Source organism: Erinaceus europaeus, chromosome 3, assembly GCF_950295315.1.
Source record: "Erinaceus europaeus chromosome 3, mEriEur2.1, whole genome shotgun sequence".
NCBI lineage: Eukaryota > Metazoa > Chordata > Mammalia > Eulipotyphla > Erinaceidae > Erinaceus > Erinaceus europaeus.
Genome location: NC_080164.1, coordinates 50096747 through 50120574, shown reverse-complemented (window position 1 = coordinate 50120574; position 23828 = coordinate 50096747). Strand labels below are relative to the sequence as shown.

At 39.7% G+C, this 23828-nt stretch overlaps 1 long non-coding RNA gene across 1 annotated transcript in view; it reads right to left on the bottom strand.

Annotated features, from left to right (window-relative positions):
• Nucleotides 1-5578: 5578 nt before the first annotated feature.
• Nucleotides 5579-23828, bottom strand: part of LOC132537486 (uncharacterized) — a 53243-nt gene continuing 34993 nt past the window's right edge. Inside the window, exon 3 of the long non-coding RNA XR_009548939.1 lies at nucleotides 5579-6307. This is a non-coding gene — a long non-coding RNA (uncharacterized LOC132537486). The remainder of the gene's footprint in view (nucleotides 6308-23828) is intronic.

Sequence of the window (23828 nt, the reverse complement as noted above, 5' to 3'; positions counted from 1 at the left end):
TAGGGGGTCAGGCCCTTTCCAAATGTTATCGAGTGGTTCTTTCCATTTGACCTTAATAGATGGGAGGGCAGATGGTATTTGCCAGTGAAGAATAATAGGAGGTAGGTTCGAATTATTGTAAATATTAAAGAGATTTTATGTAGTTCAGGCTTTTGCTAGCTGGATATTGGGGGCATATGTTCCTCCTTTATCTTTATTTAATTGAGCCTTAAGCGTTTGATGGGCCCTCTCAACAATGCCTTGTCCCTGTGGATTGTAGGGAATGCCCGTGGTATGAGTAATATTCCAGAGGGAACAAAAATCTTTAAATTGTTTGCTGGTAAACATAGGTCCGTTGTCTGTTTTCAGAAAAAATGGCAAACCCATAACATCAAAACAAGAGAGCATATGGCTTATAAGCTTTCTGGAGCTTTTTCCTATCTGAGCTGTTGTCCACATAAATTTAGAAAAGGTATCAATTGAGACAAACACATATTTTTGTTTGTCAAAGTTTGGTATGTGGGTGACATCTATTTGTCAAATAGCATTAGCTTTTAAGCCTGGGGGTTAACGCCAAGAGTCTGAATAGCAGGTGTTTTTATAAAACTTGTACAGGAAGAGCATGTAGCAAGGATATGTTTTAACTGTGGTAAAGGAACATCAGGAAAACGAGCTTGAAGGCCTTTAAGATTAACATGGGTTAGGGAATGAAAATCAGCAGGATCAGAGACAGAGACTGGGAAAGTTCCTGTGGAGGCAAGGCAGTCAGCTGCAGCATTCCCTTCAGACAGGGAACCAGGAAGAGGGCTGTGATAACGAAGGTGTTGAATATACAGTGGTTGGGTTCGAGAACAGAGCATAGTGGCAATTTGAATTGAGAGGGGAAAGTGGGTTGTCATCAATTTTCACATAAGAATGAGCAAGCCATGGAAGTAAGTTAACAGTATACACACTGTCAGAAAAAAGGTTGAAGGATTCTGGTACAGCTTTTAATGTAAGGAAAACAGCATAAAGTTCTTTGAATTTTCAGGAAGCTCAGTAAAGAGAGGTTTAGGAGATTGTTTGTCTGGGTAATATATAAAGGCAGCAGCTCCCCTTTTTCCACCATCAGTGTAGACTGTAGAAGTAGAGGGAATGGGATCCCGAGAGAAAAGTTTAGGTGCTAGTAGAGGCAAAAGAGGTAAAGAAGCTATCAATTTATTAGAAGGAAAATGGTTATATATTTGTCTTGGAAACCCCATGAAGCTTATGGCAAAGCGGGAATGATGGTGTATGAGCCACTCTGTATCTGTGAGAGAAAAGGGCAGAATAATTAAATCCGGTTCTTTTCCTAAGACCTGCACAGACCTATTTCTCCCTTGGTGAACCATGAATGTTAATGTATCTATCTCAGTGAGGAGTCTTGGACCTCGCCTACTGGTGTGTGAAGCCACTCAAGAACCCCATGGTTTTGCCCCAATACCCCTACTACTGTGGAGTTAAAGATTAGAAGGTTTACCGGAGAGGAGGGGGAGAATCGAACAAGGTGCATGTCCTGGAGGGCCTGGTTAACCCTTCCCAGTGCCAAGAAGGCCTCAGAAGTTAACTTACGTTTTGAGGAGGGCTGTTTGTTTTCTTTTAACAGGTCAAACAGTGGTTGGAGGCAGCTTGTAGGCAGATAGAGATACTGCCTAAGCCAATTTAAATTTCCAAGAAAACTTTGTAAAGAAGCAAGAGTAAGGTTAGAAGGAAAGTGACATTAGGATTTAAGGGATGAATTTTCATTAGAGAAATCTCTGAACCTAAGAAAGATATTGGAGGAATTAGCTGTATCTTCTCAGGAGCTACATTAAGGCCACTTTTATTTAATGCAGGAATGAGAAAATCACGTAAGGCACAGAGATCTGTATCTGATTTTTCCCATATTAATATATCATCTGTGTAATGAAAAACATTAAGGCCCTTATGAATATATGGGAAAAGGGCAGATTTAACATCCTCCTGACAAATTGTAGGACTATTGGCCATACCCTGGGGCAGCACCACCCATTCAAATCTATCAGCAGGTCTGGCGTTATTAATAGAAGGAACAGAGAAGGCAAAACATTTACAATCTTGCGGATGCAAGGGAATAGAGAAAAAATAATCTTGTATATCAATAGCTATGATTGGAATTCCCGTGGGAATTGCAGAAGCAAGAGGCAAACCCCTTTGGGGAGAGCCCTAGACCTGCATGGTTTTATTTACCGCATGGAGATCTTGGAGGAGGTGCCATTTTCCTGAGCGCTTTTTAATCACAAAGACAGGAGTATTCCATGGGCTTCAAGAATGACGAATATGTCCCAAGGATAACTGCTCTCGGACAAGCTCCTTTAAAATTTCTAGTTTATCCCTAGGTAAAGGCCACTGTTTCACCCAGACAGGCTCATTAGAAAGCCAGTCTAAGCAGGGAGTTTGCTTACAAACAGTGGCAGTTAGTATTGGGGGTGCTGATTAGATCTGGTCTCGCAGGAGCGGGTGTTACGCTCTGCAGAGGCATCTGTGGATATCTTAACATCAAGACATTCCAGAAGATCCCTGTCCAATAGTTTGGTGCTAATATCAGCTACCAAAGGGCGGAAGTATCCGGTAGAACCTTCCAGGTCTTCTCACATGAGCAAATCTCTTGTGAGAAATGATGGGGTCACCCCTTCTATTCCATGTATACGGGGTCTGGGGAGGTGTTCCCAATTTTGGGGAACCTCTGCTTGCCTTAAAATCGTCTTTTCTGCCCCCGTGTCAATCAAAAATTTAAAAGGAATATTGCCAATCTTTACTGTCATAGTAGGGTGACCTCGTTCTAAAACAGGAGTGGTCCACAAAATCTCAGGCCCCAAATTTGTACCATTCAGGGGCATGCCATCTTTATGAAATTTGGACCAACAATCTCTCTTCCAATGAAACCCTCTACGACATCTGGGACAAATTTTCCGTGGCTTCTGACTCCCTGACTGAAGGCGGGGTTGCCCTGACTGGAGGCTGGGTTGCTCTAACTGGAGGCGGGGTTGCCCTGACTGGAGGCGTGGTCTCAGCTTATCTGGACATTGGTTAAGCCAATGCCCTTGGTGACCGCACTGAAAGCAGGCCCCATTTTGATTACGTGGGGTAACTGCATAAACCTGTGTCATAGCGGGTGTCCCATAAGAGCCTGATGTAAGTTCCTGTGTCATTAAAATCCAATTATCTGGGTGTAGTTGTTTAAGACTAAGGCATGTCTGACGGAATTGTGGTATCATGCCATCCCAGACAATAGAACTCAGGAGTAGAGAGCAGACTTCAGGATTATAAATCTTTCTCTCTAAGGTTGCCCTCACCCTTGAGATGAAGTTCGCTAAGGATTCATCAGTGCCTTGGCGAAGAGAGTTAATGGGGATTGAAGACTCTAATGTGGTTGGGGTTACCCTTTCCCATGCCTGTGTTGCACAGATGTGTACCTGTTCAAAATAACCGGTTGGAAACCTGGCTTCTGCCTGCTGAGTTCCAGATTCAAACAGTCCTGCTCCAAACAAAGTATCAAAATTCCATTCTATCTGTTTGTTACTATTTTCCTGCGATTGTCTAGAGCATTCATCACAGAAGCATGTCTTCCATTGCAGGTAGAGGGGGTCTTTCCAGTCCTGGGGGGTGTTAAGGTGCTGGTAAAAACTCCTTAAAATGGACTTGGTCCAGGGAGCATGAATTTCGTCCTCCTTAACGGCTTGTCTGAGTTCTCTGAGTTTTTTAGAGGAGTATGGATGCCACACATGAGGGTTATGTCTACTGGAGGCCACATTTACCGGGAAGGTGTGGACTTGGTTTGATGATGTGGGAGAGAGAGCCACAGAGGTGGAAGCTGCTGTAGTGGCCGCAGGGGAAACTGAACATGTATCTACGGGGACAGAGCTCTCGGGGCGGACTGCAAATGGTTTAAGGTCCCTAAATGCTGAAAAGATATCCTTCAACTCTCGTATCTCAGCCACAAGGTCTCTTAATGATGAGGTATCAGCAGGGGGAGGAGTCAAAGAAATGGAAGCCTCAGGGGAAGCCAGAACCGGGGCAGCGGGAGGAGGGGTCAGAGAAGGGGAAGCCGGAACCGGGGCAACAGGAGGAGGGGTGAGAGAAGGGGAAGCCACAAGGGAAGCCGGAACTGTGGCAACGGGGTCAGTTGGGGGCAGGGTAAAAGGAGGAGCTGCTGAATACGTGTGCGTGTCTGTGGGAACGGGAGTTTTGGGGCTAACTGCTGATCGCTTAAGGCATTTATGTTTTGCGCACATATGCTTTAACTCTCGTATCTCAGCCTCAAGGTCGCTTAACCTAGTGGCAGAACACCTTGTACATATCTTGTAAGTAGCAAATATAGCCATGAAAACCCATGGTGTAGCAAAAATTAAAGTGTCTCTGAGATAGAGAACCTGTCCCAGGAGAGAAGGATATAATGTCTGTGACACCTCCTCATAAAACGAAAAAAGTCCCATGGTGGGGGGAAATGCGGGGCCACAGAGGCGGGCAGATGCCACTTACCTGTGTCTGGGTGGCTTTTGGGGACCTCAGGCCAGGCCATCCAGCGCGGTGTGAATGCGGGACACGATGGGTGCCAGGTGTCGGTTGGGGCCAGGTGTCGGGCTGCACTGCAGAGAAGAGAGAGAGAGAGGAGGTCTGGAGCAAGTGGGGTACACAAATCTTTATTATTGGATGGGGGGTGGCTAAGGCCACGTGGAGTCAGCCGACAATGGCCCTCCCCACTACCTCACCGCCGGGCAAGAGCGAGAGCGAGAGAGAGAGAAAGAGAGAGAGAGAGGGAGAGCCCAGAGAGAGAGCGGGGGGGAAGTGAGAAATCTTTTATTGGGCAACAACCAGGGGTGATGTGTGGGGGCAGGATTGGTTGAAGGGGGCACTGCTAGGATTTTGCGGGGCGTGGTAAAACCTGGGGGCAGAGACTGCATCAGAATAATTCCTCAGCATCAGAGAAGAGAACATTTGAGATGATGATCTAAGCGGCCAACCCATAGATACCTTCTTGCTTTCCACTTCCCCTACTACCCTGTGCTACAGCCTCTACTACCCAAATTTCTAATTTCATTTCATGTTGGTATGTACTCAGAAAGGGCTACTTGGTCTAAAAAGCATTAAAGTGAAAATATTATTCATGCTTGCACATGTGTATCTAATGATTAGAATGGAGAACAGACCGTTGAAAGGGATATTGGTCAGTTCAAGTCCTTAACTTGCTGGGAGGTAAGGGACTAACACTGTGGAGGAGAAAAAATGAATACAAAATAATGCACACGGGAAGAAAATGTAGTGCTGATGTGTTCACTCCAGTGTGCACAGCACAATGGAAAATGTCTAATAAAATATATTGTAAGTATTATTGGATGACTGAAAAATGACAAAAGACTATTGTAGTATCTTCGTAGAGGATACTGGAAGGTGGATTTTGAGTCTCATAAAAGGGTGCTAAAATAGCATAACCACTTCCTCTCACCTTTGTCAAGATTTTCCAAGTATGATTCCTCATTTTTATTCCTTTTTCTTTGTCATTCCTTGCTGCCCTTGACCTGGGGGAGCTTCCTGATTTGTTGCTACCATTTTAGATAAACCATTCACTATACTTAACTTGCATTTGAAAATGAGCAAGGGTAGCTTCTTGCAGGAAAATTATGCAATTTTAGAAATACAAACAAGACAACTACTGACTGGTGCTTGAAACCTTACATAGATTTTTATTCCTTAATTCAGGTTTACATTATATCCTGTAAAGTAGCAAAAAAAAAAAAAAAAAAAAGCACAAGACACTGGGGTTCCAGCATCTTCTTTTCCTTAAATAACTTCATGATGTGGAACAGAATATGTATACCCTGCTTTTCCTAGGTCATCCCATTTGCTCTTTTAGAACCCAGAAATCAGTCCTCTTTCCAGTCAACTTCCGTATTTATTTCACTTACATATATTTAATTTCTTTTTATTTGTAAAATGGAAACATTGACACGACCATAGATCCAGAGGGGTACAATTCCACACAGTTCCCACCACCGAAACTCCCTATCCCATACCCTCCCCTGATAGCTTTTCTATTCTTTATCCCTCTGGGTGTATGGACCCAGGGTCATTGTGGGATGCAGAAGGTTGAAGGTCTGGCTTCTGTAATTGCTTCCCCCGCTGAACATGGATGTTGACAGGTTGATCCATACTCCCAGCCTCTCTCTCTCTTTCCCTAGTGGGGCAGGGCTCTAGGGAGGTGGGGTTCCAGGACACATTGATAAGGTCGTCTGCTCAGGGAAGTCATCATAGAAGTCAGATTGGCATCATCTTAGCATCTGGAACCTGGTGGCTGAAAAAGAGATAAGATATAAAGAAGAACAAATTATTGACTAATCATGAACCTAAAGACTATTGCAGATGAAGATCTGGGGGTCTCCATTTAGAAAAAAGCTAGTAGTTTTATTTTAGGTATATTCCAAGGGGCCCATGACTTTACTAGTTTTTGCCTAAGTCTGACAGCTAACATGCAGGTGGACCCAAGGTATTGTCAGGGGAGATGGTGTCATAGTTGGAAAAAGGATGAGAAAGCTGGATCAGGGATAAGAGTAGCTCCCAAATATGGGGAATGTTTATAAATATTATTAGCTGTAAACCCCAACCATTTGATCTGGGGCCTTTTTCAGCACAGGAGCCTATGTAATCTCTGCATCCTGTAGTTATACATTTAATATCTAATGTCTATTACCAAAGACTAGCTTTGTCTGTTCTTTCTCAGTTTTTGTGTAAATGGAAACATACAGTATGTATTTTTTTGTTGTTGTTGTCAGATAGCTTCTACATAAGCTAGGGATTGAACCTTGAGTCTCTGGGGCCTCAGTTACACCAGTCCTATGCTCTGAATTTGAACTATCCCCTTAGCCCTGTAGCTATGTATTGTTGAGTAGTATTCTGCTGTATTCATTTACTTGACTTTTAAATAAGAACTTTGTATGAATAAGAGCCTCATTCCAAAATGTGGATCAGACTGTTGCTACTGAAATGGATATGCAGAATAAGATCAACTGCTGGCTGGTTGCTTTACTGCTGGATTACCTGTATCAACTCTTTCTTTTTGGGACATACCTGCTAATACTGTAAATAGGTTTCTTTCTCTCTCTCTTATTTTTATTTATTTTTTTAATAGAGACAGCCAGAAATTGAGAGGGAAGGGGGTGGTAGAGATGGGAGAGAGACAGAGAGACACCTGCAACACTGCTTCACCACTTGCAAAGCTTTCCCCCTGCAGGTGGGGACTGGGGGCTTAAACCCAGGTACTTGTGCATTGTGACATGTACGCTCAACTAGGTGCACCACCACCCAGCCCCCCTCTCTCTCTTTTTAAATTAGTGATTTAATATTGATTTACAATGAGATGACAGGGGTGCAATTCCACACTGTTCCCACAACCAGAGTTCTGTGTCCCCGTTCCCTTAATTGGAGACTCTAGTAGTTCTCTCATGGTCATAGACATACATGGGTTACCTATTCTTTAACTGTCTACAGTTCTATATATTTTCCCATCTTTTTATGGTTCTGTCTTCTTTTTTAATCTAAGTCACACTGACACCCATAGCTACTTCCAGATGTCCATCTTTTTTCCTACTCTGTCTTTGGGTCTTGATAGAATTAGAGTTCAGAGTCCTCTGGTCATTTTTCCCTAACATTTCTCCCTCTCTGGGTGTATGGACCAGAATTCTTTATGGAGTGCTGAAGGTTAGAGTTCTGGCTTCTGTAATTGTTTCTTTGCTGGACATAGACATTGTCAGATCAATCCATACCCCTAGCCTGTTTTTATCTTTCCCTAGTCGGGTACGGTTCTGGAGAAGTGAGGTTCCTGGACACATTGGTGAGGTCTTATGCCTGGGGAAGTCAGGATGGATCATGATGCCACATACAACTTGGTGGCTGAAAGGCTGTGAGATATAAAGCAGGACAAAACAATAAAATTGAACAGGGAACAGGAACCAAAAAAGTAGGACTAGAGTGTATTAGAATATGGATCTTAGGGTGGAGAAAAGCTAGAAAGTCTATTTTAGATAATGTTCCTAGAGGCTCATGAGTTTAGTAATTTATATTTGAGCTTGACTACTAGCATGCAGGTGGACTAAAAATATTGTCTGTGAAGATGTAGTCAGAGTTGATAATAGGGCTAGAAAGTTGGATAACTTCCAAACTCAAAGAAAATGTATAAATGGGTTTCTTCTAGGTGTCAGCAGGAGGCCCCACCTTGACAGTGTCTTTATCTTGCCCTCCAGAAACTTGACTCTCAATTCTAGACTCACATTCATATGACCTTTTCTTTTGTTTGTTTTCACCAGAGCACTGCTCTGCTCTGGTTTATGGTGGTGCAAGGGATTAAACCTGGGACTTTGGAGCCTGAGGCATAAGAGTCTCTTTCCATTAACAGTTATGCTGTCTTTCCAGTCTTGCCTTTCATCTCCATCTAGTTTTGTAGATAAACCTTGGTCAGCCACTGCAAGATGCAACAGCAATTCCGTATCCTCAGCTGCAGGTATCTGGCACACAAGGGCTTTTTAAAAGTTGTTTAAAATTTATTTATTTATTTATTTATTTACCTCTAGGGTTATCTCTGTGGCTCAGTGCCTGCACTTCGAATCCACTGATCTTGCTGCCTCTTTCTTTCTTTCTTTCTTTCTTTCTTTCTTTCTTTCTTTCTTTCTTTCTTTCTTTCTTTCTTTCTCTTTCCAGGGTTATTGCTGGGGCTCAGTGCCTGTACTATGAACCTACTGCTCCTGGAGGCCATTTTTTTTCCATTTTGTTGCCCTTATTGTTACTTTTGTTGTTGTCATTATTATTGTTGTTGGATAGGACAGAGAGAAACTGAGAGAGGAGGGGAAACAGAGAGGGTGAGAGAAAGATAGATACCTGCAGACCTGCTTCACCACCTGTGAAGCAACCCCCTGCAAGTGGGGAGTCGGGGCTTGAACCAGGATCTTTCCACTGGTTCTTATGCTTCGCAGCTATGTGTGCTTAACCTGCTGCGCTAAGGCCTGACCCCCGAGTTTTCCTTTTCTTTTCTATAGGACAGAGAAAATTGAGAAGGGAGGGGAAGATAGAGAGGGGGAGAGAAAGGCACCTGCAGACTTGCTTCACTGCTTACAAAGTGACACTCTCCCTCCCAACTCCCCAGTAGGGAGCCTGGGGCTCAAACCAGGACCCTTGAGTGGGTTCTTGCGTTTTGTACTATGTGTGCTTAACCCAGTTACCCCACAAGTTTTTCTTTCATATTCACACAGGCTGAAAAGATTACACCAGAGCAAATGAATTCCCTGGGCTCTTCCTTTAGCTCCTTGTTCTTTTCTCTCTTGTCACTTGTTGCTCTGTGTGGCCACATAGGGCAAATAGTATGGTGTGACTAGAGGGCATAGAAATTCTTTTTTTTTTAAATTTTTTATTTCCCCCCTATTTATTCAGGGATTAATGGTTTAATGGAATTTTTACATTTTTTTTTTCTCATCTCAGGGCTTCACCACTCCCAAGTGACTTTTTCAAATAGAAATAGAGAAAAACAGAATGCTTTTTCAACCACCAAGCTGAAGATGTTTCCATGACACCAACCTGACTTCACTGGATAGATGAACTCTGATGTACCCAGGAACCCCAACTCTCCAGACCCCTACCCCACTAGGGAAATATAGAAACAGGCTGGGAAAATGGATCGACCTGCCAATGCCTGTCCAGTGGAGAAGCAATTACAGAAGCCAGACCTTCCACCTTCTGCACTCCACAATGATCCTGGGTCCTTGCTTGCAAAGGGATAAGAAAAGGAAAGCTTCCAATGGAAGGAATAGAATACAGAACTCTGGTGGTGGGAATTATGTGGAATTGTTACTTCTCTTATCCTATGGTCTTGTTGATATTATTAAATAAATAAATAAATGAAAAAACAAAGAAACAGAGACATGTGGTGGGGGATGGACTCAAACCTGGGTCATACACATGGAGAAGTAGTATGCTATCCAAGCTATTTTGTTGGCCTTTATCCATTTTTTTTTAAAATCAGTTACTGACTAGAACAAACTGGATCATCCAGTGACGTGGTTGTAACATGATGAAGTCATATCTTACAGGTGTTTTATGGGCACTTAACTCCAAGAGTAGAGTGCTTTAAAAATAGTTATTGCAAGACTGGGGAGGTAGCATAATGCTAATGCACAAAGATTTTTATGCCTGAGGCTCCGACCTCTCAAGGTCAGTCCTCAGTACTACCACAAACCAGAGCTGTGTACTGGTCTAGTCCAACCATACATCTGTCTAAATAACTAAAATATTAAAATTATATTTTTTGTGGCCTAGGAGGGCCAGGAGATGGCACAGTGATAAAGCATTGGGCTTTCAAACATCAGGTGGTGAGTTTGATTCTTTACATTGCATGTTCTAGAGTAATGATTTGGTTCTATGTCTCTCTCCTTTTTTTCTCATAAATAAATAAGTCGCTTAACATGTATCTATTTATAAGAAAGGAAGAGAAAAGTAGACTATCACTCTGGCATATGTAATGCATAGGATTGAACTGAAGGAACCTATGTCTGTAAGTCTAGCACTCTATCAAGAATACAGTTATAGCAAAATGATAGAATAAGTGGTTTTCCCAGAGAGACAAATTATATTCTAAAGGGTAAGGCAAAAAAAAATTCAGTATTTTGTCTAGGGAAATTTACATTTGTGTTAAAGCATGACGACTTATTTCAGAATGACTTCTTCCCAGTTCTTCATCAAGTGTTCCTCTGGTAGAACACTTTCGGAGAAGGATGTAGGATGAGGATATGAAGAACTGAAATTATGAATGTAATACTGATCTTGAAAAAGATTTGTTCATTATTATTTTTTTATGAGAAATAGAGAATGAGAGAGAGAAAGCAAGAGTACAGAAGAGTACTGTTCAGTACTGTTATATACTGGTTCTGGTGTCTGAACCTAAGTTTTCTGTTATCTCAAGAGTATAAGTCCAATACTCTAATGTTGAGTTATCTCCCCAGCCCTAATATTTTTTAAACTTATTGACAATCTGAAAGGTATTTTATTCATGCAATTCATATCCTGAAGCCATTTTATTATTAATTATGAATACAAATTAGTAACACATCAAACTGTTATTGAATTTTATTCTCGAAAATCACTAGAATTCTAAAGGTTTAGCATCCATTTGTTTCAACAGTTGTCAAATTTCGTTTTGACAAAGAAACTATTTTTTTTATTTCAAAGTTTCTAAATGTCAGTGAATTGTTCTTTGAAGGCAGTTTTAACCCTTTCAAATAAATACATGAACTTATGTTAATGTAATTATTGGTGTGGGACAGAGAATTTTAAATAAGTGTTGCTGTCATTAACTTTCTCAAAGAATTCTACAATTAATGTTATTTATTTATTTATACCATCCGGATTATAGCTATCATTGGTGCCTGCACAACGACTCCACCACTCCTGGTGGCCACTCATGTTTTTTTCACCCCCTTTCTTTTTCTATTAGAGATAAAGAGAAATGAGGGAGGGGCAGACAGAGGGAGAGAATAAGAGGCACCTGCAGCACTGTTTCACCACCTGTGGAGTTTCTCTTCTGTAGGTGTTGACAGGGACTTGAATTCTTGTGCATAGTTATTGAAATAAAATGTTCCCCAGTTCCATGGAGAACAGGCAAGCGAAGGTTCCTCTGTTCCTGCATTTCAGTAAACCTAGGAGACTAGAAATGTAACCAATCGGATTGAATCTTTTCAATAACTAAATTGTAGGCACTTGTATTTTGGCAGTCCGTATTAGTGTGGAATGTGGCCAATCCACTTTATCCTTTGTCTTACCTGATTGGTCTACCTTGTAACCAATCAAAATGTATCATTTTCAAAACTACCCTGTAATGGCACAATACGCCCAGATTCAAGGATATATAAGCGGCATTCTGAATTAGGCGAGTAATCTAGCCTGGCAGGAGTCCGTTAAGTTCCACCGGTGTAATACAGTATATGCCTGTTCTCCATGCACTTTTGGCCTCAGACTCGTTCTTTGGATCTGCTACACCTGGAGCTGTAAAACCCTTGAGGTGTAATACCTGAAAGCTGTATTACTCTTGAGCTGTAACACTCAGCTGTTAACACTTGGAGCTGTTTTGTGGATATATTTTCCGTAGCAGTTACGGGTTTGCGCTACTGGGTTGTACTCTACCCAGTGAGTCACCACTTGGCCCCAAATTTATGTATTTATTGATTTATTGAGACTGCTGCCTACTTCAGAACAGGCATTGTAATGTCTGGTTATAGAAAAAAAATACTTATTTTACAAAATAAAAACAACAAAAATGAATGCCAGAATTCTAGTCAATTTCTAATGAGGAGGTGGAACTCAGTGCAATGAACATTAATCCAATGTAACCAAGTGTACCACAAAGAATGTGTGGGGTTTGTTAAGTTATTTTAGCATTTCCCCAGGCTAAACTGGCATGCAGGACCTAGGTTTAGATGAGGAACTTCTGTATCTCTCAAACCTGGCCCAGAGCCTTCTATATCTACCTCCCCTGGTTCTCAAGACCCTGTAGGTTAGTTACATCCTGTATGCAGAGTCTTTTGTTCCATGAAAATCTACAAAAGCCACTTTGTACCAGTGATCCTGCTGCCTTGACCAGAGGTATGAGTAATGCTGACACCAGAATGCTTGAGGATTCAAATGGCACACAGCAAGAATGGAGATGTAAAGGCAGAGGAAGAGAAATGAGGCAATTTCTTTTCCAGCTAAGGAGAAGGATAGTAGAAATGAACAAGATCTGTGAGGAAATTTATATTAGGGGATAAACAAATGAGTTTCGTGCCCGCCTCTTTAAGTCTCTTCAATGCCATGTTCATTTCTCTTTTTTGATTACCAGGTAGTGCTGTCCTCAGTCTCTTGGGGCATACTTCTTTCCAGATCTGGTACAAACTACCCCTCAGGGCTTAAAGACATGTGCTTGATCGATGATCAAGGTATGCATCTCTTAATCAAGCTGCCTCATTTGCCCATCTAAAGAGCTGTTTAAAAAACACATCCAGCAAATCTCAGCTTCCAGTGTTCACATCTTATTTACTCCAACTTTGCCTTTGGAAAAATCTGAAGACATTTTCATGCAGGCTGTGACCAAAGGAGAGGGGTAGTTGAAGATTTCCCTTGCAGCAAAAGGGCATTTCTTTATTTTAAATTCAGATGCTGATTTTATTAGCTGCTGTCCTGACCTTCTAGTCACTTTATGGATTGTTCAGCTAGCATTGAAAGCAGAAATTTGCATGACCAGAATACTTTTCTACATGATGCAGTTTAGATTGTTCTTCATTTGTGAGGTGATAATGATTCTTGTCTGTTCTGACTTTAAGCCCAAGAAAACTACTACAGTCTAGTCTCCTTGTCTGTGAACCTACTGACCAGCTACTGCCTACACCTACTACTCACAACTGAGCTCAGTGTTTTCTCCTTAATTCTACTCCTCTGCCAAGAAACAAAAGATCACATGCAAATAAATAAATTTATTTGTATTTACAGACAAAACAAAAACCAGACATTGGGTGAAATTCAAGGCAAAACAAGAAATGACCAGGGGGGTGGCTCAGTAGGTAGTGCTTCAGATGAACATGAGTGAACCCCTGGATCTGATCCCTGGCAAGGATATGCCAGAGATATGCTCTGATTGTTATCCCTAGCTCATCAAACAAATGTTTAAGAAAACAAAACAACATTTGCTCTGGTAGTCTAGAATATTAAATTTGCTTTACTCTTGCTGATACTTTTCTTCAGGAAACTGTTCACAGTGAAATGCTATGGATATAGTATGTGACTCCACAAGTATGTGATTAAGTTCACAAATTAGGCAATATATATATATATATATATATATATATATATATATATATATATCCCTTTCTCTCGCTTTTTAAAAGTGTAACATCAAAAAGCCTTACCTAGTCACTTTCTTTAATTTGATAGGGCAGAAGGCAATTGAGAGAGAAAGGAATATGGGCACATAATTAGATAGTAGATAGATAGATAGATGATAGATTAGATAGATAGATAGATAGATAGATAGATAGATAGATAGATAGATAGATAAGGAAAAGCAATACCTGCACTGCTCATGAAGTTTCCCACACCACAGGACTAGGGATTTGAATCCTGGTTCTTGTACATGATATCATGTGCACTCAAACAGGTGCATGCACCACTGCCCAGTTCTGCCTAGCAACTTTCTAAGTAATTTGCTCAGAATGCATTCTGGGTAAAGATGGTTATACCCTGTGGAAGTTATTCCTCCTATGTTTCTTTGATAGATTGATCTCTGCTGTCGGAAGCCACTGTGATGTTCCTTGCTCCAACTGGACTTTGGGGAAATGTCCAGTAACTCTCTTCAACCAAAGGTTGGGAGTTCTCACTTAAATACATAGACCAAAGTGGAATATGTATTTGATCATTACCTTCCATGCTTCCCAGTGGGAACATTAAGCTAACTGTTAAAATGTCCATAGTGATGAAATGCCAAGGGGATTAAGTCAGATTTTACCTTCCTGATATCCATAATGTGCCTATTGGAATATTTTAAACTCACTAATCTGTGCATTGGATCATTCACCTAATATACATTAATGATATACCTAGACCAACACCAGAAAGATCTGTTCAATCAAAAACTATTCATATCTCTTTGAAAAAAATAAAATTTACTGCTTTTATACAACTTATAATAATTTCTTTTTATGACTAGCTACATGTGTCAGGCCCTTATACTGTGGTATCTGTGTATCACTACTATTATTATTATGTGATGCATTTTTTTACACATAAGAAAGAGAGGCCAGAACATCACTCTGTCACATTGGATGCCAAGGATAGAACCCAGGACTGCTCATGAACATAAATACTGCACTCTGCTTCCTGAGTGACTTGTGATAGTACTAGGATGAAAATCCATTTCTTGTGGGGGGCTAGAGTCTGCTCCCTGTGCACCTTGCCACATCTCCTGTGAAATCATCAACATGGTGCTAAGTACCCAGATAGGTACCTAAGAGTAACTGAGCCCATTTGTCTTGTTTAGAACAACTTGAATAGAGGAGCGTTATATTGACTTGACCAAGGATGACTGCATTACAATAGATGTGTTTTATGTAAAGTGGGTTTTATTATACTAAAGAACAACATCAAGGGAATATATTTTTATATAAAGCATAGTATATGTGATTGGTTCTGCAAAATAATAAACTCTTCAGTACTTACCTTTTGAGAGGATTATTGGTGTTTCTTTTAGTATCTCATGGAGTATCTGCCAAGGAGTTTGCTATCTTAGTTAATGAACCCTTAGACATAAAAATTTAATTTTTCTATCTCACCAGAGATAAAAATTATAGCAATAAGATATTAAACCTAAATAGTAATACTAACCACTGAAGTCCTTTCAGTGTCTGGAAAATTACTTTTTTGATTCAAAAGACACTTTGCCTGTTGGAAAACAGTATGCCCTCATTTTGGGTCGTTTGGGGAGGGTAAAGGGTGACACTGCCTATCTGATTGCACTTAGTAATACATATACATTTTAATCTTTGATTTATGCAACCTGACATTGACATTCATTTAGCTCAGATTACAACCAAAGTAATTCACTCCCTAATGAAGTGTCCCCTGTGTGATATATTGACCATCTGAGCTGACAATCATTGCTTTAAAACAGCCCTAGGTTACATTTTCTGTTGTCATTGAAAGTAAGTTGCTAGTTAATAAACTTTAAACAAGGTCTGCTGATCTGCTATTATTCTGGAAGTATTATATTGAAGAATCAGAAAATCACATACTAAAATAAGCAATTAAAATGGAGAAAAAGAGTAAAAGATGCACATATTTAATGCCATTCAAATGAACAGTTTTTCTGTACATTTATATGAGTTCCCCTCAATTTTTTGGCTTGGCAAAAATCTAAACCTTTGAAAGTAGAAAACATAGTACAGTGAACATTTTATATTATTTACCTGGATTCACCAAGTGTTAACATTTTATCACATTTGCATACTTTCTTTTTTGAGTTTGTATGTGCATGTGTGTATATTACTTTAAAGTGAACAACCCACACACATCATGACATTTTACTTCTAAATACTTTGTCATGTATACCTTAAGAATACCATAGAACCAAAATACAATTTTCACTCACCAAAAAGTTAGCAATATAATGTTCTATTAAATAGTCTATATTGTAGTTTCCTTAGTTGTTTCTAAAATGTATTTTAAAGTTGTATCTTTAAAATACAGAATTCAATAAAAATTTACACCTAGCATTTAACTGCTAAACATTTCTACAGAATTTCACCAACAAAAATGAAATCAGGGTCCGATGCTGGTGCACCTGGTTGAGTGCACATGTTATAGTGTGCAAGGACCCACGTTTGAACCCCTGGTTCCCATCTGCAGGGGGAAAGGTTCACGAGTGGTGAAGCAGGACTGCAGGTCTCTCTCTCTCTCTCTCTCTCTCTCTCTCTTTCCCTTTCTCTCTCTCTCTCTCTCTCCTCTCCCATCTCAATTTCTGGCTATCTCTACCCAATAAATAAATAAAGATTTAAAAAAGAAACCTTAAAAAAAAATGAAAGCACAAGAGCATTGACTAACAGTGGTCTGAAATGGCATGTTCTAAGGTGCTAACGATGTTTTGAATTAAGTTATTTCTGGCAGACTCACTTATAAGTATGTAGATCATGCTTGTGGCTATTATGTTCATAATGTATTTTGGTCTATTTCCTAATTTATTATATTAAATGAATGGGGATTTTGATATTATATCTTCATAATTAAAAAAACTTTAATTTTCTATAAGTTTTATAGTAGGGTTTAAAAAATCATTATATGGTTAAAACTCCAAATCCAAAGGATTCATCCTAGTTCTACTCAAGGAGAATCATAATTCTTCTTAAAGCAAAGTTTTTCAGCAATATGTTTAGAATGAATTATAAGTCTCAGATAATTGAGCTTTCTAATTTAGACTTCTACTTATTCTCTTGAAAGCAAAATGTGTTATAATTAAAACTGGAAAGAAAAATTAATTTCAACGAACATCCACTGGGGCAAATGATGGTTTTATTACTGTTGTGGACATTTGGAGATCAAATTTAAGAGAATGTGGTTAGGTTCAGTGTAATAAATGTACTTCTCATCTATAATTACATGAGTCTAAGGTCTTGTAAAGTAGCTGTATAATTGTGTTAGAGTTGTATTTAAAGGAAATATTGAGAAGCTACATTCATGAATTACAGATACTGTGGATCTTATATACTTTATCGTCTGTCATTCTTTTTCTTAGCAGTACCAAAGCTATTGAAGAAAATAATAAAGAATATGACCTTTTTATGTTCATTTTGTAGAAGACATTAACTTTGATTTTAGTGAAACAAAATATCATACTCTTCCATATTAAATCTTAAAGGGATTTATGATCAATACAATAGATTTAAAAACAGAAACAAAACTCTTTCCTATTATTGATTGCATTTGAATTTTAAAATTAGTTAGAATCTTTTACCTCCATTATTTTTGATAATAGAAAAGGGGGGCTAGACGGTGGCACACCTAGTTAAGTGCACACATTACAGTGGACAAGAACCCAGGTTCAAGCCCCTGGTCCCTACTTGCAGGGGGAAAGTTTCACAGTGGTGAAGCAGGGCTGCAGGTGTTTGTGTGTCTCTTTCTCTATTTCCCCCTCCTGCTGGGAAATTGTGCCGATGCAGTCACATCTGCCATGTTGTCCCCTCAGGCTACTGCTAGTTCCCGCAAGAGTTGGGACATTCTCGGAGTGCCTATTCAGCCATGTTGTGCCCTCAGGACATTGTCTATATCCCCGCGATATCTGGAGTGCTCTGGTTACTCCTCCCCCCTCCCATTCTCACGAGAGTTATCATCCTATCCTGGAGTGCTATGGTTACTCCTCCCCCTTCCCATTCTCGCGAAAGCTACTCCTATAAAAACCCTTCGTTTTCCGCACCTCGTTCTCTTGCCGGCGCTCCACTCTGGTGTTCAGACGCAGGAAAGGTTACTGCGTGAGGCGGCCATTTTCTCTACCTCCATGTGGCCCAATCTGCTTCTCTAACACCCAACTCTGAGGTGCCAGCGCGAATAAAGATTTGTGTTTCCTCTTCGCTCCGGACCCTCTCTCTCTCTTCTCTGCGGCCCGCGCACTACAACATCTGGCTCAACAACACCCTCCCCTCTCAATTTCTCTTTGTCTCTATCTAATTATAATAAATAAAAATTTTAAAAAGAAAAAAAAATTTCACCACATCTTTTTGTCACTGCCAGGGTTTCACTGCTCCAGTTAACTTCTTTAGCTGGTAATGGAGATTCAGTGACAGAGAGACAGAAAGAAGGTAAGACCCCACAGTTTCTACCAATGCAGTAGAGGTATGATTTGAGCCTGGATGGCACACATGGCATAGCAAGCAAAACCACCAGGTGAGTTATCTTGTCAATGGATACATATTTTATCTGAATAAAGCATTGCTTTGAAGACTTGCTATATATATATATATATATATATATATATATATATATAATAGTACTCCCCCTTTTGTCTCCAAACTCCTTAATATCAAGGCCTGTATAACAAGGGCTTTACTTGTTAAAACAAGTAAACTTGTAAAATTTTTATTTGTTAGGTTCACTTGTGTAGCGTGCTGCTTTGCCATGTGCTCAACCCCACATCACCCTGAAGGAAACTTTGCAACTGTGGTCTCTTTCTCTCTATTTCTATGAAAACCTCTAGAAAAACCTATCCAATCCCAACCTAATTCATTTTCAAAACTTAGAAATATACATGATAGACCAATGTTACCACAATAAAAATATATAATACACTATAAAGTGGAATGCATCTTCATATGTACCATCTAGACCAAGAATTAAAACATTTCCAGAAACCCTGTGGCCTTCTGTATAACCCTTCCATTAAGCTACTCTGACAGGTAATTTACTGCTTTGCTGATTTTGATTATTTATTTATTTATTTATTTATTTTTGGCAGCACTAGGGTCTTACACTGTTTTGGGCTGGCCTTTTTTTAAGGTTTATTTTTATCCCCCCCCCCCCGCCCTTTGTGGCCCTTGTTGTTTTATCATTGTTGTAATTATTCTTGTTGTTATTGATGTCTTCATTGTTGGATAGAACAGAGACAAATGGAGAGAGGAGAAGAAGAAAGAGAGGGGGAGAGAAAGATAGACACCTGCAGACCTGCTTCATGGCCTGTGAAGTGACTCCACTACAAGTGGGGATGCAGGGGCTCAAACTGGGTTCCTTACACTGGTCCTTGCACTTCGTGGTGCCATGTGCTACTGCCCGCCCTTCAGGCTGACTTTTATATCTATGTCTATACGTATCTCTATGAAGAGAGATATCTAATATGTATATATGCGTATATATAGATACAGACAGAGACAGAAAGAGGCAGGGAGAGACTACAGCACCAAAGCTTATATAGGTGCCATGTGGTGCTACAACTCAAACTTGGAATGAATGCATGGCAAAGCACGTGCCCTACTCAATAAGCTACCTTGCCATCCCCTGATTTTAATCTTGAAGAATGAGCTTGCTCTGTATTCCATCAATTCTCGGTTATTGAATGTGGTTACATACTCACTTTTATTTTCAGTAAAATCCTACATACAGAAGAATACTTTTTTTTCTCAATTTCTCCCATTTTGTGAAGCTGACAGAAAATGAAATAATGGTGGAAAAGTGGTGCTTTTTTTTTTTTGTTTCACAGAAAAGTCTCAAGCAAGGCTTTCAGCTTATGCTTTGTGGAACAATTGCACTATATCATACTTGGTATGGAGCTGCACAGAAGATATAAAATAGAATGTTGGTGGGTCCATCTCAAAGAGTATATGAAAGGCAGAAAGGGGTCATCCTAAGGCAAATACACAGCAGTAATTTCATAGGCATCTTAGGAGCAGAAGAACAAAAACTGGATCTTCTGAGTCAAGGAAGTCAAGGATTTAAGTGCATTATATCTTGAGGAAATCCATAGTCAGGAGGGAATCTTGGAAAATTAACTCTTCACATGTGGAAAGATAATGTGGACTGATTTGTGTCCAGTACTTTTTTTTGTCTATAGAGCTCCCAAATGTGCTGACATAGCAGAATCACCTTGAGCAAGTTTGGGTTTTCCTTTCTGCTGCTAATGGGACTTCAAGGAACGATATGAGGTAGAGGGAATGGAGAAGTCAGTTATTCTCCACTTCCTCTCAGCTTCTCATGCTGAAAGGGTAACCTAGAAATAAATGAACTGGAACCATCAACTTTTTTCTCCTGAGGGGCTGTCAATATAAACTTCAGAAACATAATTCTAGAGATGTTAATGTTTGACTCCAAGGCTTTTGATTGTGCATAACATGAGGCTGGGGTGGGTTGAATGTGTCACTGAAATTTGCAGTTGATGCATGCCCACCATTCTGAGAACTGTATCCCTGGTCTGTATGATTTAGCATGACAACCAGATTACATTTATACAATTAATTAATGTTTGCTTGACCACTTTTATCCAATTTCTTTCCATAGCACATAAAAGAGAACCTGACATAAATTTCTCTTTCAAAACAATTGACTTAGCAACTGCTGACCTTCTGTTCTGTCATTCTAAGGATTGATGGGATATTGTTGAATTGTTTCATTCTACAGTAATTAAACATAAAATTAATTATGCCAGTAACCCTTTATTTCTCTGAACCAAGGACTAAGACATTTGTTTTTGCTTGGTTACTCTGAGAATCTGTGATCAGATGAATTGAGGGGGGATCATACTGTTTCCAGTGGAAACTTAATATTTTAAGGTCCATTTTAATAGCTAGAATATATTGTGAAAGCTACTCATTTCCATATGCAGAGCATATTGGATTTGTTTAATGTAATATAGGACATAAATCTTTTACCTTATGATATTGCCATTTAAACATTTTCTCAGGTGACTAGTCATTCAGAAAACATGTCAACGAAAAATATATACTAAGAAAGAAAGATAGATGGTTAAAACTAGAGACATTAGTATAGTCATCCAGAATCTCTTAATTCCTGATTTGGTTTGCTGCTCAACTGAAATGAAATTAAGTTCACAAGTCATTTTCTTTGTTGGTTTTGTGTAGAATATGCTTAAAATCAGCCTGGCATTATGAACATTGAATCTGGCAGTGAGAAGCACACGAGTCTGACAGGACTAAATTATCAAAATGTATGTGCCGATAGAAACTGAAGTAGGTTTTTGTGGTTTTCATTAGTGCAGGCCATATTAATTTAATTAACATGATTGAAGATAATATCACTGGATGAGGCAGCAGATACCTAGTCTTGACCTATTATTCACCCGTAGGCTATAAAATGATACACCTGATGAATAGGTATGCAATCTTATATATTTCATATTGGAAATCTGTCTTGTTACAAGTTTCCCATTGTATCTGGATTATATTATCAACTTCATTGGAAGAAATTATGGGTGCTTTTCATAATTTGTGATTATTAATTAGTATTATAAGTCTTGAACAGATTGTCAGATATAGTTGTACCTCAACCGATTTGGAGTACCATGATATTGTTTACTTAGATGATTACCCCATCATTTTACCTGACAATTGTCACTTCCCTTTGACATTGGCAACTGACTTTTTTTCTTTAACCTGTCTATGGTTCTAGTTAGGATTGTGAATCAAAATAGCCCAGTATTATGGAAACAAGGGTGGACATTTTACCTAGGAAAGTCAGTTACTGTCCCCGCAGGACTCATCTAAATAGAAATAAGGGAGAAGAGTGTCCTGTCAAAAGCAAGTTGCTATACAGTATTCCTTCTCCTTTTCTTTCATTTTGAATAATACAACATGAATGAAAATCTCCTTGTGGGATTTCTGGCAAATTACTGTTTTGAGAAAAATAAGTCACATTAACTGGCAAGTGAGTTTTTTGCAATTACTCTGGACCCATCTCTTGCCTAAAACTTGAATACAATGCTTTCTAACTTACTAAGGACAGGAGAGTAGGAATTGGGAGAATCTTGAATCATAGAATTCTTTCATGAAGTTGTATCAAATTTAATCTGTTTCTCTTTCGATTTTTTATTTATTTATTTTTTATTTAAGAAAGGATTAATTAACAAAACCATAGGGTAGGAGGGGTACAATTCCATACAATTCCCACCACCCAATCTCCATTTCCCACTCCCTCCCCTGATAGCTTTCCCACTCTCTATCCCTCTGGGAGCATGGACCCAGGGTCATTGTGGGTTGCAGAAGGTAGAAGGTCTGGCTTCTGTAATTGCTTCCCCGCTGAACATGGGCATTGACTGGTCGGTCCATACTCCCAGTCTGCCTCTCTCTTTCCATAGTAAGGTGGGGCTCTGGGGAAGCAGAGCTCCAGAACACATTGATGAGGTCTTCAATCTAGGGAAGCCTGGCCGGCATCCTGATGACATCTGGAACCTGGTGACTGAAAAGAGAGTTAACATACGAAGCCAAATAAATTGTTGAGCAATCATGGACCCAAAGCTTGGAATAGTGGAGGTGAAATGTTAGGGGGATACTCACTGCAAACTCTAGTGCACTTCTGCTTTCATGCATATATTTTGCAGTAGTTTACAGATACGTGAACATATGTTCTCTCTCACAGAAACTGGCGTATATCTAGGTTTTGGGACTTTGTTAGAAAGTGAACCACCTGAGATGAAATTAGAGTATACTGTGAAAGGAAAGGTCTCACCCGAGTAATGAAGTTGAAGGGTTGTCATTCCAGACGTGAAGTCTCTGGACACAGTCTGTAGTGAAGCATGTTGAGGTGGCAATCGTTGTGTTGGTTAGGTTGTGATCGGCAGATGCAATATTATTTGATATGAATTGGGAGAGGCATATGGGAAAGTGGGCCCTATCCAAGGGTTCCAGGACTGGGGGAAGTAGAGGCTCTATAGTGGAGATGTGAGGTTCCTGCTGTCTTAGAGTTCAAAAAGACAATTGATAGTTAATGTTATCATCACATTGTTTGGTAATTGGGTTAACTTTGAAAAGTCCTTTTGTTAGGGTTTGCTGTACAGTACCCATTATCTTGTATATAGCTGTGCTATTGGATGCTTCTGATCTATTTGGTCTAGACTTTTGAGAGAGTCTGCATATCAATTACACAGCCTATATATTGAAAAGATTCAGTTTGTGTTTTGAAAAACTTCTAGACATACAATTAATTTTCCCCCTCTCGTATTAACTAGTGATTTATATGACTACATTTTACTAGGAGTGTACATAAACACCATTCTCACCACCAAAAGACTGTGACCCATCCCTCACACCCACTCCCACCCCCCACTGTCCCAAGAAGCTGCATGTCTACTCCTCACCACAGGGTTTTTACTTGGGTGCCCTACTTACAATTTGGTCAGGTCCTGCTTTTAGTTTCCCTTTCAGATCTTCTTCCTCAACTTCTGTTGATGAGTAGGATCATCCCATACTCATCTTTATCTTTCTGACTTAGCTCACTTAACATAATTCCTTCTAGCTCTGTCCAAGATGGGTCAGTGAAGGTGGGTTCATTGTTCTTGATAGCTGCATAGTCTCTTTCGATTTTTTGCTATATGAGAAAAACAGAACCACTATTTAGTTACGCTGTTGTGCATGGGTTGCTATTATATTCAAAAGGATGTGGTCCTAAGGTGCACACTTCTCTCCTTGTGTTAGAACACCCTTGTAGAAAAGGTCAATATGAAAAAACTGAAGTTAGTCCCCCAAAAATAGAGTTAAAAAATACCAAGAAAGTCCTTATCTTCAAACTTCTGTGTTCAGAATTTTTGAGCAGCCTGAAGTCTA